This window comes from Poecilia mexicana, unplaced genomic scaffold, assembly GCF_051168715.1.
Source record: "Poecilia mexicana isolate PSO_F unplaced genomic scaffold, ASM5116871v1 scaffold_2, whole genome shotgun sequence".
In the NCBI taxonomy this organism is placed as follows: domain Eukaryota; kingdom Metazoa; phylum Chordata; class Actinopteri; order Cyprinodontiformes; family Poeciliidae; genus Poecilia; species Poecilia mexicana.
Window position 1 is genome coordinate 39,018,678 of NW_028263371.1, and position 12,692 is coordinate 39,031,369.

Sequence of the window (12,692 nt, forward strand, 5' to 3'; positions counted from 1 at the left end):
TGTTACCTTTCTGACAGGTATTTTCTTTGAAGCTGCAGTCTGGATGAATACAGATATCCAGAAAGAAGAGTGGGAATATGTGATAAGCCAGGAATTCAATATCTTGATGGGAACGGAAATCTGTGATGATGAGCCACTGAAAGAATTTAGAGCGTTTTTTTATTTTTATTATTATTTTAATGGCAATCCGGTGTGGTAATTGATCAGAGAGAGAGTAAAACCCCCTCGTCTGCAGAAAGGCAGCACAAAGGGAGTGGGGAGGTTCATGCGCAAAATTGCATCTAAATCTTGACTGAAATTCGACATGAGCCAAATTATAGACGGCTCAAAAAGGAGAAAAATCAGCTGGAGGCAGTAATAGAAGGAAGAACAAACATCCACATATTTGGACGAAACTAGAGAACCAGGAGAGGAGCAAGTGAGGAACACTGGATCCATTTTGGATCGCTGTTGACAGCATAATGACATGTTCAGCTTTAAATGACAAGACCTTATTAAAAAAAATAAATAAAAAAGACTTGTGTGATCACCGTGAGAGGGTTTTAGTCTCACATGATGATCAAAATAATTAAATCAGTATAAAACCAATATTCTTCAGTGGATCTTATTTCAGACTTTCATTGCCAGTTTGCAACATCCAAGGCAGGGCAATGAGCCTGGGCGGAGGGTGTGTGTCTCTTTCAGCCAATCAGAGAGTGATGTGGCTGTGTTCCCCCACATACCCCCCTCTTCGATGCCAGACTGATGAAGGCCAAACAAGGAGAGAGAGAGAGAGAGAGAGAGAGAGAGAGAGAGAGAGAGAGAGAGAAGGAGTGAGGGAGGAGAAAAGAAAGATGGCCTGAAGATTTTAATTAGAAGAGAAAAAAACAGTCAAATCAGGGTCAAGGAGATTTGAAAAGGAATGTTTCAGATGGTGGCTGTAGGAAAGGAATGGGGAACGCTGAGAAAATAGAATGAATTGTAAGGGTTGTTCAGTTAGTCAAATTTATATTCCATTTCTGATTTTGACTCCAAACAGCCAAAAAATGGGCTAAACATCAAAAAAGTATAATCATAAAAATGTGTTGAAAGTGAAAAAAAACCCATTGAGAACAATGATAATTATTATGTACTACATAGCTCTACAGCCCTGTGACAAATATAAGGTTAGGGAAGAATGAGAAGAAAAAAATGACATTGATTTTCCTTTTTCGTGACGATTTAATAGGTAGGTGAATAATTTGCAAAGTGAACTTGTCGAGACTGAGATGATTCTTCCCTTTTCTTGTTCTATTTCTGTGTGAAACTACTGGGTCCAGGCAGCCACCTCTACGCTCCCCCCCCCCAAGCTGGAAAGCTTTTGGGAATGTAGTAAAAATGAAAGAAAGAAAAGATCAAAGTGCTTAAAAGTCTCAAGGAAATGCAAATGTCTTTTTTGCTGAAGCATCAGTACTGTATCAGTTTCAGTTTATGTTTGAATTGCAAAATCAAGACAGATTGTGTATGTTTTATTGTTTAAACTACATAAAAAAATATCTAAGTAGATACTAAAAACGCTCAAGCTGTTTATTTGATCATTTCTAATTTTTGACATAATTCTTGTCTGACTTACAAAGGTGTTTTTTTTTTTTTTTGTTTTTTTTTACAAATCACAGAATTCTGTAAAGACAAATGCAGACATTGCTTACAAAAAAGTATAGTGAATTGTGCAAATGATCGTTTTATGTAACAATAGGTGTAGCACTACAGTGACACAAGATAATCAATTCTACACATGCCGCATCAGAGAGAACACACACATTGCATGGATAGTGGATGAGTCATGTCTGCCAGCCTCTACTGTTCTTGTGATGGCTCGAGATTTAAGGGCTCGCTATCTGCATTCATCTCACAGATGTAACCCCCCCACCCCTTCCTGCACCCCTTTCCGTCTCTCTGCTCGCTCTCTCTTTCTTGCTGTTGCACAACTTGTGTTTCCCTCACACACACATAACAGGTAGAAAACACTGAACGAGTGTGTGTACGTGTGAAAGCTGACAACTCTCCATATGTTGTGCGCGGCTGCCACTGTCAGGATCTGATATAAGTCAAAAGATATGGAAATTATTTTATGATAATCCAGTCTATCTCTGTATTTCCCAACAGAGAATGGTGAGACAAATCCACCGATCCACAGATCTGAATACCAGCACAAACACAAAAAAGTCACATTCAGGGTCAAATGTCAAATACAAAGTATTCGCTGTGCAATTGTGCAGTTAAAGGACAAAAATTAGACAATTTCTGTCAAAGTAGGACATCAATTCCTATGAGGCATAATCACAGCTTTATGCAGTGACATAATGCGTGCGAGAAAGAGTGCTGAATGAGCATCGGAGCTTTCTTAGCAGTGACACAACAACGCTGTCCAAAGCAGCATCTTTATTTTCACTTCTGAACACTAGCGGTAAACATCCACAAGCACAAAACATCAATCAAGCTGAACCTCCGTGTAACATCTTGGCTGTGGACATGATCTCTTTCAGCAACTTTAGCTGGTTTGAACATAATACAACGCAAGCTGCTGCCTTGAAGCAAAAAAAAAAAAAATCAGGTTCAAATCCATGCTGTCGTATTTCTGCATGGAGTTTGCATTTCCTCCATGAGCATGCGTTGTTTTCCCTGACTACTTCTCCTCTTTGTTGTTTTTGTCGTACAGTCCAAAGACACACATGGTTGGCTAAATGTTCTCTATATTGTCAATGTCTTTAGACAACTGTTGTTTGTTGATGTTGCCCTTGATGGAGTGGTGATGGTGTGCCACTGAAGGAAGACAAACCCCCCAAACCTCTCTCCTTCATGTACGGATTCTCAGGGAAATAACATATAGCTGGATAAAATATTGCAAATAATCCAGCTGCATTTTTTTAGAGACAGGAGGGTTAACTCCACTGTAGTAGGTGAGATATCAGTGGTGCTGGAAGTTTGTCAAGTACAACTATTATTTTTTAATAAGTTTGTGAGTCATATTTGGCTAATCTAAGATTCTTTGGAGTGGTGTTGGACTCCACCAGATGGTTTCCATGCAAGCTGGAGTTTTTTTTTTGTTGAAAGTGTGGAAATATAGTGATTAGATAAATTGAAGAATGGAAAAGCGTTGATATCCTAAACTTATTCTCTTTCCCGTTTTCTCATTCTCTCTTTGTCTGGCCTCACTAACTGTGAAAAGCTCACACAGAAGCTTACATATTTTGGATTCTGTGCTCTTCTTTCTCTTCTTCCAGACAACAGGACCTTGATTTTCAAATGAAATGGAAATTTGACTTTTCACTGAAAAGAGGTTTTTTGACCTCTGAGCCAAATTCCAGTCCGTTCTCTCATTAACCCCAGGCAGGGCGCTTCTGATGTCGTCTTTTGACTTGCGTAACACAACTCCAAATGACAATTTGCAACAAATGAAGCCTTTGTCCTGGATATATCTGTGTGTTGTAACTCCTGAAGCTCTTAATGGTAGTCCTCCTTATTATATTGGCCATAACACATAACTTTGAGCCTTTTTTAGTAGTATGAATAATACACATTTATCAAAAATAAACAAATAAATTATTTGAAATTCTCCCCTCTGGTTTTATTTAGTCTTCTATATGAGATTTGCCTCTTGATTGAAATTAAAATGCTTTTCAATAATTCTTTTAGTTATTAACTGAAGTCGAAAGTTTAAATAAAAAAAGTAAAACAAAATAATAATTTGAGCACAGTTCTCTACAGTTGTAAATTCATATTTCAAAAAAAAAAAAAAAATTAAATAACAAGTATGCACATTATAAATGACTCTTTGGCTAGGTAGCAGGTAATCTGGAGGGTTGGGCACCACCTCTATATACCCCCCACCCACGGTGGCGCCACTTATCCGATATGTTTCCAAGGCCAGTATATTGACACCCTGAGTTTGACATATACTTTTCAAGTCAAGGACGAAATGTTTTTACTCATGCTGCCCCAAAGTACCTGATGTCCCTCTGTGTCTGGATATGTGTCAAAAGTAATCTTTTAACTGCAGTGTTATGAATGGATTTGCCTTGTACCCTGCACCAAAGAGCAAGATCTCGTTATAAGTGTGTGCTAGTTCTTGCCATGTCAAAACAGTTAAATACCACTCTAAATATCACAGCGCCAAAAAAAAAAAAAAAACAGCGTTTACCACCTTTCAGTGTCTGCGGTCTCTCCCCCAGCCTCTGCGTTTGTGTGGTTCGCATACAGGTAATAAGCTGCTCCGCCACTGCGCAACGATGGAGCTATCACAACGATGGAGATGACGCAAACAGACTCAGCTCTCCGAAAAAGTGTTTCAAGACGAACATGGCGGCAACTTAACCGAGGTCCAAGATGACAGTGGCCACCGGGAGAACCGATTCGAGGCTTTCCGAGAAACCCGTCTACCTGCGTCGAGGGGGCTGCTGGCTCTCCTTTAAGTGAATCTGCGGATCGAGCGGTGGCAGACGCGCAGCATCAGCACCGAGAGGCTCGCAACAGCTGGTCTCCCTTGCGCGCCCCCCTGACAAGCGAACAAGCCCGGAGAGGGGACGTCAGGGAAGAGGTGGGGGTATGCGGTCAAAAAGGACGCCGTTCCCCCCCGGAGAGCCATGGAGAACCGGGATGCGGCAGCGCGAAGCTTAATCTGTGCGGGCACGCTAATTGGTTCGGAATAGCACCGACTTGCTGCGGGGCGCGATAGCAGGAGCGCCCTGGACCGGCGGAGGCTCCGAACCCCCCTCCTACCGCTGCAGAGGAGAACCAACCGGAGCCCGTCGCCCGACAAGTCAATGAGTATTGTGGCAGAGGAGCCCCCGCGGTGGAGTCGGCCCAGGGCAGCACTCTCCTAAAATATGACCAGGGGTGTTTGGATGCGTCGGCAGCATAACGAATGCTTAAAATACTGGTCTGCACCCCGAGAGAACGAGAAGCCATTCACGGAGCCGGAGCGGGCCCAGAGATGGCGACAGTCGCTGGCCTCTCTGCTCTTCATCACCGTCCTGCTCTCTGATCACCTGTGGTTCTGCGCCGAGGCCAAGCTGACGCGGACCCGCGACAAGCGGTCGGACGAGGGGCACGCTATCTCGGACGCGGGCGAGAAGAAGCCAAACTCCCCCCAATCACACCACGTCCCAAAATCACCCGACCCCCGCCGCCTCGCCAGAGAGCAAGATGTTATTTTTATAGGGAATTCTACCAAACCTCTGTGGCGGATGGACACCTGTCACCCGGACAGCGTGTCCAGAGACTGCTTCACTTTCACGGACGCTCTGACAGTGTGCCTGGGCCTCTCTGGCGAAGAAGAAGAGGGGACACAGTCGGCGTACGTGAATCTGAGCGATTTGTACCTTTCTTTTTGTAATTCCTACTCACTTTTGGATTTGTTTTACGGGTTTACGAGTCCGGACGTTTTGAATTGCTCCCTGGATACGACCATGGGGGTGGATCTGCTGGGGTGCGCGGAGTGTGTCCGGGCTTATCAACGTCTGGATCGGCAGGCGGAGGAGAACTACAGGGAGTTTGAGCTGCTGGTTCAGAAGTACGAGACGGACGTGTACTCAGTCAGGACGTGCATAGATGAGTGCAAGGTAGGACGCACGCACGCCCCGCACGTGCACTTCAGAAGAAAAATGGGGTAGGGAGGTCACGGTCGTCATGGTAACCGCTTGGCATATTTGTCATGTGTGCATTAATGCTCAAAAGTTCAAGGTACCTATAGGTCATCAGACTGCATGGCTGCAGCACATTCTGCACAAACTGGAAGATACTGGAGGAAGTATAAGCATCTAAGGCTGCAAATCTTCTTTTATGTATATTTTTTAATGTTTCGTTTATATTATATGATTATTTATATGTATATTTATTTATTATAACTGTTGGCCGTTTGTGTAGCATACCTTGCAGCTAATGTCTGGCATATGGAGTCAGATTCAGTCACATCTCAACCAGATAAGCAGAGAGAGAGACAGGGTGCACCGTTTTAATATTTCTAATAGCACTTCTGTGATTTCTGCATCTAATCCAGGATTTGCACTTCCCTTAGTTTACCTGTTGTTCCAGCAGCAGCAGCAGTAGAGTGCAGTCACACACCATGCTTGCTTTTGCAATTAACAGCACACATCAGACGATAAAGATGGATCCTACATTTTGTGTCACGTTTGATGTTTGAGCTCAGTCTGCCTGCTGTCGAGGAGAAACGAGGTGCATCAGCTGAATAACAGTTGAGACTGTTTTTGTTTGTTTTGAGCTGGATGGTTGCAGAGACTTGCCTTTGTTTTATCAGTCCTGTTGTAACTGTCCATGGTGCTGAAACAAAATGCTGCAAAGGGCTTTCAGAAGGAAAAGTCTTTACTTCAAAGCTTGGATGTATTAAGGCTATAGCAGGCAGTTTAACAGCAAGGTAGATAATATCACTAATGTATGTAACAATGTGTAACGTATTGAACTGACTTTAGAAGAGTTCTCCATAAGATTTCACATGTTTTCATTTTTGTTTAATGACCCAGGACCAGATTAACTGCCTTCCAAAAAATATTCTCCAAATCGAACATATTCTCTATTTGTCAACCATTTTGACACCTTAGAACCTCAAATTTCAGTCTGTTTTATCGGTGTCTTATAACAAAACAACACAAACTGACACTCAACAGTTTTTTTTTTTCCCGTTGAGAAATCTGAATGCATTTCCAGATAGGAAATCTCACAACAAACACAACATGATTCGACACAGAATTTTGACTGGACCTACACTCTCACACACAAACTAGCTTTGATTTAAATCATTTCAATCTAGCTCTGCATCTTTAGAGTCACTGTCCTGTTGAGCTGTTGAATATGATTCTCATTGCTCTAGCAGCCTCAAACAGGTTGCCTTCCATTATTGCTCCATATTTAACTTTTTCAGTCTTCCCACCAGCTTTGAACTGCTCCCCTGTCCCTGCTAACATAAGGCAACCATTCTACATGTTGCATGCCCATGTTTCATGATGAGGGAGGGTATGGTGTACAAGGGGATGTGGAGTTTCAATTTTCTGCCACACATGCATTCATATTGATATATTGACTCATCTGACCTACATCCATGTGTTTGCTGTGTCTTCTATCACTTTTGGCAAACTGCAAACAGCTTATAGTGATCCTGTCAACATTCTCTTGCCTTAGTTGTAGATCTCTGCAGAATTTACCATGGATCACTTTGCTTCTTATCTGATTACTGCTCTCCAAGCGAAGTGTGCTAGTTTAGATGTAAATCTATGACTTGGAAGGTTTGCAGTTTTAACATATTGTTCTATTTTAGGACAGTGAATCGGCCAGTGATCTGTTACTTGGGTTTTTGTCTTATAACCCAACTCCTGCTTCAAACTTCTTCACCACTTTATTACTGACCTGTTTGCTTTGTTTCTTAATCTTTGTGATGCTGTTTGTTCACTAATGTTATCTAACAAACCTCTGTGCCATTTCACAGAACCGCTAGATATAATTACTCAGCTGGAATATATTTACTAGATCATGTGTGTTTTGAAGGCAATCGGTTGCACTTTATTTAGGGGTATCAAAGTAAAGTGGGCTCATTACAAGAGCAGGTCACTAATTTATATGTGTCATTTTCGTTTTCACCTAGCAAGAATGCTGCATTTGCTTCTGGTCACATAAAATCCAGGTGTTTAGTGATCAAAATGGGTAAAAGTGTTAAGCCTATAAATATTTTTCAATAATCACCGCATGTCTAGAGGGCATCTGTAATACAATCACAATAACTGGTATATAGTATAAAGAATTCAAATGAAGATAAGTTTTCTGGTAGAGCTAAAAAGCCACCCGGCCTAATGTTGCAATATAACAATGTGCATCATTAGGCTACATTAAGTGCTTAGATAGGCTTACAGTTATATGCTATGTTGTAGTGTGTATGCCCATTTCTTATATTGAACAGTTCAGGTTGGAGAGAAATTCACCTAAGGAGCAACCTTGCATTTTGTAGCAAAAAGCTTAAACAATTTAAATCTTTTTTTTTTTTTTTTTTTTAGTTCAAATGGAAAGTCTATCTGACTCTGAATGTTGACAATCTGAGTTAGATACGTTTTAACAAATAAATCAGATCACTACAGAAGAGTTTTCTTAGCTTCTTTTGAACCATAGCATGTAAACATGCTTGTTTTCTCATGTGTACAGTTTCAAATGCAAATTATTTCCGTTAGTCTATATTCTACCATATCTGTAAATACAAATTTGCATTATGTCATCTAATAAGCAGTCTGCTTTTGCACTGCATCTTTTGCTAATGCAATAAGACTCAGGCTGAGCTACATTAGCCCTTTAGCCCCTTTATTTCAGTCTGAATCGTTAATCTGTTTCAGTGTACATGTGACCTTTGTGGGAGTCTGACTCCCCAGGCCTGCAGGCCTCCTCCAGAAGCTACTGCTTCTTCAAAGGCCATTCTGTTGGACAATACAAAGACATGAGGCAGCTTGAAGGAGCTGTTATGGGTTTTCGCTCTCATATCCTCTGTAGCTTTCTTCTAAAACCTTCTCCCTGTGGAAAATACGTTATTCGCATATAGAACATTGTTGAGAAGTTTGTAATACCTAAAGGAAATTAAAGAGCAACAGACACATTTGTATGCTGCATTCACGTATTGTCACTATATGATGCAAGAGGTGATGCAATATAAAGTTTCTTTAGCAACATAAAGTGACTGAAAAAGCAATAGGGTGAAGAAAAAGTTTTATGTTCCGGCAACACTAACATTTGTGTTTAATAACAGTGCTCAGAAGCATATTTGATGTATGAAAGGATCCAGCTTGAAATGCAACATTTGGGACCAATAGAGGGATGTGCATAAAATATTTGTTTCAGATAAGCTTTTCTATATTTTATCCTTTTACAATCTTGAACTCTAATTTGCAACATGCTATGTAAGAGACAAAATGAACAGGTTGAAGAATGTCATCTGGTCAGGTGAGGTGAAAATCCAACTTTTTGGTTTACATACAATGTGTGTGGTAGAAAAATTACATTATACATGACCCAGTGACATAATTCCCACTGTGATGGCAGCATAATCTTATGCTGCTTTTTTTTTTTTTGGCTGGGGCAGTGGTGGTTTTTAGCTTGATGGTGAGATAGATGGAGCTGAATACAGAGCAATTCTGCTTTTGCCATTAAAGCCATTAAAGCGTGATGTAAAGTTTGTGAGTTTAATGGAGCGAAATGTGAGCTTTAATATTGTACTTTATTTGGTGAGAAACATTTCAAGGAATACCACATTTTTCTCATTGATGGTGAGTTTTGTTTAGTTAAAACTGTTTTAAAATTGGTTTGAGTTTTAATTTGTAAACATGAAACACCGACAAGGCTGCCTCTTAATTACAAACCTATTAGAAATGCAATGAGTACTCTTTTTATGTCTAACGCTTTCCTAATCCTTACTAATGGAAACTTTTTATTTGCCATTTTGTTATTTAATATCTTAACGAGAGAAGCTTGACTTGTAATTTTGTTTTATCTGCTACCTTCAGAAGATCAAAACTACCTGTAGAAAATGAATCTACTGAGTGTTTGAAAGGTTCTGCTTCAATGTGATCTGCTCCAGTACATCTTAATTGACTTTTAGGAGATGAACCAATAAAATTTAGTGGATAATTCTGAAGTGGGAAAGATAGTACACATGATGTAGATGTTAAACATTTTGAAAAGTGTGTTATGCATTTCTGTTCAGCCCATCTTGATTGAATACTCTGTAGGACTTTTGTTTACTGCGGCTAAATATTCAAGTGTTCTGAATTATCTCTCTGTTCGTTTTGCACATCTAAATATTTTTTTTTCTATGTTCTATTTTGCACAGTAGCTCAAGCTCAGTTTAACTGTGAAATTCAATTTTCAGGTCTTTCCACAAATTCTCAACTAGTGTTCTTCCTGGATTTATCTGTGTTTAATCAATCAACCCAGATAAACTCTGACCAACTTGACTGACCTTGCAGACACAATTTTCACCACTTACAGCCTTTTACGTGTTGGCAAAAAATAAATTGTTGTCTCATTTGATCACAGCACCTTTAATTTAAATATTTATTGTGCACTTCTAGTGACTTTCCTTCAACAAAAGTTTGCATGACTAATAATCGTCCTGTTGAAACTTTCTTCCACCTGAGCAGTAGATCTTTGTAGCTGATCCAAAGTGACTGTGGGCTTCTTGAAATGATAAAAAAAAATCGTATTTTTCAGTTTTCCCATTTATGCAAATGGTAGTAGTTTTTCTACTGTTGCAGTTGTGCTATAATCTCTTTTTAGATAATTCATTTTGTAGTTTCTCAATGGGATATAGAGACCTGATACCTGTTCTAGAAATAGTTAAGCTCATGGTTATAAATAAAAAAAGTGAATAATTTCCAGGGATGTTTATACTTTGGCAAGAGTGCTCATGTGATTAAACACACCCATATGTGAACAATTTCAACTCTCATGGTGGTGACTGCAAATCTTTCAGTTCTAAATCTTGTTCCATAATGAAGTCAAAAGCAGAACAATAACATTTACACAAATACAAATAAAAATAATAGAATAATGACAGTTTGCATTGGAAAATAAATCTCTACCTTGGTTGAAAAAGATGAAATTTCTTGACTCTAATATTTATGAAGTTGCAGTTCCAGCTTTGAGTTCCCGCCGCATTTATCCTTGATAACACTTTTGATCCTTGCAACTGATCCAAGGTTTCATACTTTTGTGAATATGAACAACCGAGTCTCTGAAAGTAGAAATAAAACTAGAATTGTGTATTAATAGCTCTGAGAGAAAGATTGCATACTGGAGAGTGTGTCTTAAGAATAAGCTTTGAAGTAATTAGTCTGATGCTCAGGGGACCACAAGCCTTTTAGAAAGTTGAGATGGAAGAATGACAGCTTGGACTTTTAGAAAGACTTGTGGTGATTGAAACTGGGAAATTAGTATCTGAAAAAAGGGGTAAACTGAAACACATATTATAACTGCCATTTTATTTACAACGTAGCAAAAAAAATGTAGCAATACTAAAAGGATTTAAAGGCAAATGATCTTATAAAACCTCTAAAATCTCCCAGGGCCAATAGTATCTTTTCAAGATCCTTCACAAGTCAAGAGTGATAACTTGAAGTGTGCACAAACTTTGCTGTCTATTTGTCCGCTGACAGGTTGCTTGTGGCTGTTTGTTGAGTCGCTTCCTCCTGAGGCTGCTGGCCTCTCTTTCTGCAGTAGGAACCCCGAGGTCACGGACATGCAACCAGTGACAAGCTTTGAAGTGTGCAGCACACACAGTTCTTCTTCATATTACTGCTGGCCAGACAGCCTGTCATCTGTGCCACATTGCATGGCCCCTGGTGCCTTCAGCACATGTGCACGAAAGCGTTTCCCATTGTCTTACAAAAGTATTCATTCTTCTTGGATTATGTTTCAGGTTTTGTGACATTGCAAACACCAGCTTTAACTTAGGACTTTTAAGTGACGTACCTATACAGGACGATGTGTGAAGTGGAAGGTATAGGCGTTAAAAGTTTTCAAATTTCTTTAGCGAATAAAAATGTGAAAAGTGTGGCACTGTGTTCGGCCCTTTTTACTTTGTCACTGGAGCGCCACAATATGTTAAATTGCAGCTGCAATGACGACGTGTGCGACAATTGCAAAGAATGACTTGGATACAAAATTTGTTGGGATGCTATAATTAAGAATGGATTCAAAGACTATTATCAAATCTGACTTGTTAAATGGACTTCAGCTGCGATGATGTCCACACTTGATGAACATTTTTAGTGAGACTTAAGCTAACAACAATTTGTTGGGTCATTTTGATGAAAGAAAAGACTCAGGAGAAAGTGGGTTAATCAAATTTGTATAGTCATTACAATATTTATTTATTTATTTTATTTAAAACATTATGAATGTTAATATTACACCTAGTTCACACACTGCAGATTTCTTTTAACAGTAATAGGATGGAGTATAAACTTATTTATCTCTGCCTATTACACAACTCACTTTAATAGCCCCAATTTTAGAGCTACTTACTGTATTTATAGTCAGGTTTTAGCTTCTCTGTTGCAAAATAGCAACAGAAAAACAAATTCAAAAAAATCTAAATAGCAAAAATAGTTGTGTTTTTTTCATCATTTTTTCTAACTGTTTTTCATCTCGATTTTTTTAAGCATAGTTGAATTATTTAAACTCACATTTTTATATTTTTACTATCAGATAATTTTATTCCTGACACATACTTCTCAAAGTCTTGACATGTCATTTTTAAATTCACCCTCTCAAATTATTTACCCTCTTTCTTTCTGAAAACGGTTCCTGTGCTTTGGTGAAAGTGCATTTTACTTCTTCTTCAAAAAAAAAACCCAACTAAGTACTCTTTTAAAACTAACTTCAGATACTGAAGTTGCATTGTTTTTGATTTTAAAGAGTTCACTTGTCTTGTCTGTAGTCTCATCTGAATATAACACTGCTGTTATATTCAGCAGCGTTTTTCTGAATTCAGTGGTAGTCATCTTGTTAGTAAGTGGAGTTGATGTGCTTTTGGGTGTAACCCAGTGAGTTACATCCTCAAGGTTGTTGCAGGTTTTCTTTTACGGCTTTGCACATATGGAACTTTTGCCGTTCTTCTTAGCCAAATAGCTCAATCTTAGTCAGACTGCATAGAGAGCGTACGTACGTGAGCATGATTTCTTTAG

At 39.3% G+C, this 12,692-nt stretch overlaps 1 pseudogene; it reads left to right on the top strand.

The window, feature by feature from the left end:
• Positions 1–3,243: 3,243 nt before the first annotated feature.
• LOC148160863 (NALCN channel auxiliary factor 1 pseudogene) lies at positions 3,244–5,630 on the top strand (annotated as a pseudogene).
• Positions 5,631–12,692: the final 7,062 nt, after the last annotated feature.